At 45.2% G+C, this 4,118-nt stretch overlaps 1 pseudogene; it reads left to right on the forward strand.

Moving 5' to 3' along the window:
- The first annotated feature begins 785 nt into the window (after positions 1-785).
- On the forward strand, positions 786-3,061 carry LOC132250691 (nectin-3-like; annotated as a pseudogene).
- Positions 3,062-4,118: the final 1,057 nt, after the last annotated feature.

Consider the following 4,118-nt stretch of genomic DNA (forward strand, 5'->3'; position numbering starts at 1 on the left):
GCACAACACTGGTATGGAGCTATAGGAAAAATCCTCCTAGCGGGACAGCTAGTGGAGCCATTAGCAAGGGGGCACGGGACACTTCGCGCTCCCATTGCCACATTGCTGCCCTTGCTAGATGCAGAGAAAGTCGACTTGTATTTTCAGGGGGAACCTAAGACATGGAATACGTTGGTGCTTACCCACCACTACAACTGGTGCTGCTGGAAATTAGAGGACACGAAACCTAGTCCAAGCCCGGAGGATGAGGAAAAGCTCCCAACGCTATATGGAACCTCCACCCCAGCCTGGATGGCTTCAGATGGGACCTCCCAACACGGTGGAGGCTATGGGTATTATTGTAAGGCTTGCCACGATGTGAAAATATCCTGGGTCCACCTGAATGACACCTCTGTCCAAAAATGTGAATTGTTGGGATTCTTTGAAGTATTACAACACTGTCTAGCACACCATGATGATACACTCCCAGTTCCAATTATTGCAATTGACTCACAGTACATTTATAACATTCTTACCCATACAGCCCTTCCCAGAAAAAATTTAGGTGAGTGGGAAGATATCTGGAAAACTCTAACTAAATTTACACGACTCCCATTGATTAAGCATACCAAGTCACACTGTCCGGATACTGACCCAGTGCATGAGGTCATCGATAAACACTTAGAAGACCCACTCCGGACCAACATAGTTTTGCCTATCACCTCTACTTTCAGTCCTGAAGTAAACCCATTCCTCGCGTGGCTTCATGAAAATTGGGGTCACCCGGGACCACGGGCCAGCCATCGATGCTGGCGCCAAGCCACTACCGAGACGACCTCGTATGGAGTTCGATGCGATTGGGAAAAGGTAACACAAGCCTGTCAGGTATGTGCCAAGGAGAAATGCCATCGAACCAAACATCAACTTGGGGCTTTCGACACTTCACAGTTCCAAGCGGGAAAGGTCTGGCAAGTAGATCTGCTTGGGCCCCTCCCGGAGTCTAAACCGCCAAATAAGGGGTTAGTCATTGTTGATCTGGGGATGCGTCAGTTACAGGTCATCCCCTTACGAAAGAGCAATGCCACTGCTGTTGTCTCTGCCTTAACCGCTACATTTGCCGCCTGGCAACCTCCTCATGAAATTCAGTCTGATGGAGGACCCCCTTTCAACTCTAGCACTCTGGACAAATTCACTCGTCTTCATAACGCCACATGGCATCTTCATCTGCCATAACACCCGCAATCTAATGGCGTCGTGGAGAGACACATCGGCTTATATAAGGAACAACTTCGTCTCAAGGGAGGAGGGATGTACAAAAATTGGACTAAGTATAATCATGACGTCCTCATTTCATTAAACATCTCAAAGCCACTATGGGATGAGACTAATACCAAAAAACCTCTACCTTGGGAACCTAAATTCCAACCAAATGAGTTAGTATGGGTTTCAGTACCGCACCCTCGTCAATCTCATCCACAGGTCTACAAGGGAGTAGTTCAACGGTCGGAACAGTATCCTAACGCCTATTCTGTCTTATTAGAAGAAAAGCCCGATCGTCCCTCTATTATCGCTCACCACAACTGGATGACTCGCTGTTCTGATGTTCTCCCAGTTTCCTTATAGTGAACCCGATTACGGTTTTCTCTTGTTTTTTTTGTTGTTTCCCTACAGGTCCGATCATAACAAAGCGGCAATCTGCAGCTGCTCGATCGCTAGATCTACCAAGCACCAAACCGCAGCACCTTCAAGTCGACGCAGCGATGGCCGCTGCAGGGGCACCGAGACGGCAAATGTTCGCTGGGTTAGAACTTGTTCTTACACTGCTTCTTTCCCATTTCTGCTGTGGTGCTTTAGTCAAACCAGTTGTTGATCCACACGTAACAGCAGTTTGGGGAAAGAATGTCACATTAAAGTGCGTAATTAATATAAAGGACACCATAATACAAATCTCATGGGAAAAATTGCATGGTAAAAGTGCACAAACTATTGTACACCATCCTGAACATGGGTTTTCTGTTCAAGGAAAATACCATGAAAGAGTGGCATTTAAAAACTCTTCGTCCAGTGATATAACAATCAACCTAAACAATGTGAGCTTCTTTGATGCAGGAAAGTATGTATGCAAAGCAGTTACATTCCCATTAGAAAATGCAGAGTCGATAACAACTATAACTGTAATTGTTGAACCCACTGTGAGCTTTACAAAGGGACCAACTCCCTTAATAGATGGTAAAAATTGGACAGTAGCAGCCATGTGTATAGCAGCCACAGGAAAACCTGCTGCAGATATTAATTGGGAGGGAGACCTTGGTAAAATAGAATTTAGTTCAGCTTCCTTTCCAAATGAAACAGTGACAGTTGTAAGTCAATATAAAATCATTCCTACTAGATTTGCAAATGGAAGATGCATAACTTGTGTTGTAAGTCACCCAACTTTGGACAAGGAGATAAGGTATTCTTACATACTAGACATTCAATACGCCCTGAAGTGTCAATAACTGGCTATGATGAAAGTTGGTTTATTAGACGAAAAAATGTTCAGCTTAAGTGCAATGCTAATTCCAATCCACCACCTATAAAATTTACCTGGGCCAGATTAGATGGACAATGGCCTAAAGGCTTACTGTCTATAAACAATACTCTGCATTTCAATAGCCCACTAACTCACAATTATGCTGGGATTTATATTTGTAGGGTGACAAATTCCCTTGGTCAAAGAAGTGATCAAAAGACTATTTACATATTAGATCTTTCTACCACACGACCACCCACGTTTTCATGGTATTCTTCAACTAATAGCATTACAGGTCTAGAATCAACATTAACCTTAACAGTAATGCAGGAAGGCAATTGGGGTACCATTATCGGTAGTGCAGTGGGTGGAACTCTCTTTCTAATGTTTGTAAGTATTTTAGTTGGCATTGTCTGCTATGGAAACAGACGGACGCTCCGTGGCGACTACTTAGTTATGAACCACATTTCACTAACTAATAAGAAAGGGGAGTCCCAAATAGATGTTCTCCAGTCAGATGATGACCAATAATTGTTGTTATATGTTTACGTTATTGTATTTTATAGTTTGTTGAAGACCGGTCTATAGAATTGTTTGTTTATATGTATTTGTTAATTACTTAAGCTTTGTAAAGCCGATGAGTCCTTAGACGAAAATTACTTATAACACGTACACATGTTTATAATTCCAGCTGTGCCGTCGGCAAGGGGGCATGTCATAACCCAATGATTTTAGTGCCTCGGCACAGTGGAATTTTTCCGCCACACTGGAGCTTCTTTGCACGGTAGAATTTTCTGCTGCAAAGAGTAAACTCCGGTGCAAAAGTGTTCCCGCCATTTGTATGTAAATTTGTACCCCATTATTGGCTGATTCTAAATTATTCCTACTTAACGGCTAGTAATTGGCTCACTAGCCGTATAAAAATCCGTGCGACTTCCGCCCAAGTTGGAGAACTTTAAGCATGCTGCAGAGTGACTTAGAAGAATTCCTGACTCGTGGCAGAGTGAATCAGTAGCCTGATCAACTACCGATTTTTCTCCCCGTCGCCGAGCGCTTATCCCCAGCGTACCCTTCCCCCGCATGCCCGGTTCATCTGTGGACTCACTGGCTCAGGTTCTTGCCAGTTGGAGCAACTCATTGCAACTACATAAGCGGCCTTTACAACCTGCGCCACAGCCACCAGCAGCGTAAGTAAAAACTATTTTGCAACCGATACTCTGTCTTGCCTCTCCATCCACCAGCCCGCCTGACGTTCACTTAATTAACCAGCATTTCCCTTGGTCAGTTCTTCCTGATAATAAAGTGAACTCTAAATACATGTTTCATGAATATATGAATATATTTTTTGCCCCCACAGGGGCTACCACCCACCCTGCAAGTTCCACATGCCCCACCCCAGCCCCCCAATTGCTGCCCCACCTGGTCCCATCCCCCGCTATCTGCTGCAGCCCCACCAATGGCTGGCCCACCCAGCTCCACCCCCACTCCCCCAGAGTCCCCCAATGATTGCCCTGCCTGGCCCCATCCCCCACTTGCACCCCCAGGCCCCCATGGCTGCCCCCACAACCCCAGGCACTGTCACTTAAAAAAAAGAAAAGAAGAAAAAAAAGCCCCACCCCCCACCAAA

Source organism: Alligator mississippiensis, chromosome 5 (genome assembly GCF_030867095.1).
Source record: "Alligator mississippiensis isolate rAllMis1 chromosome 5, rAllMis1, whole genome shotgun sequence".
NCBI classification, from domain to species: Eukaryota; Metazoa; Chordata; order Crocodylia; family Alligatoridae; genus Alligator; species Alligator mississippiensis.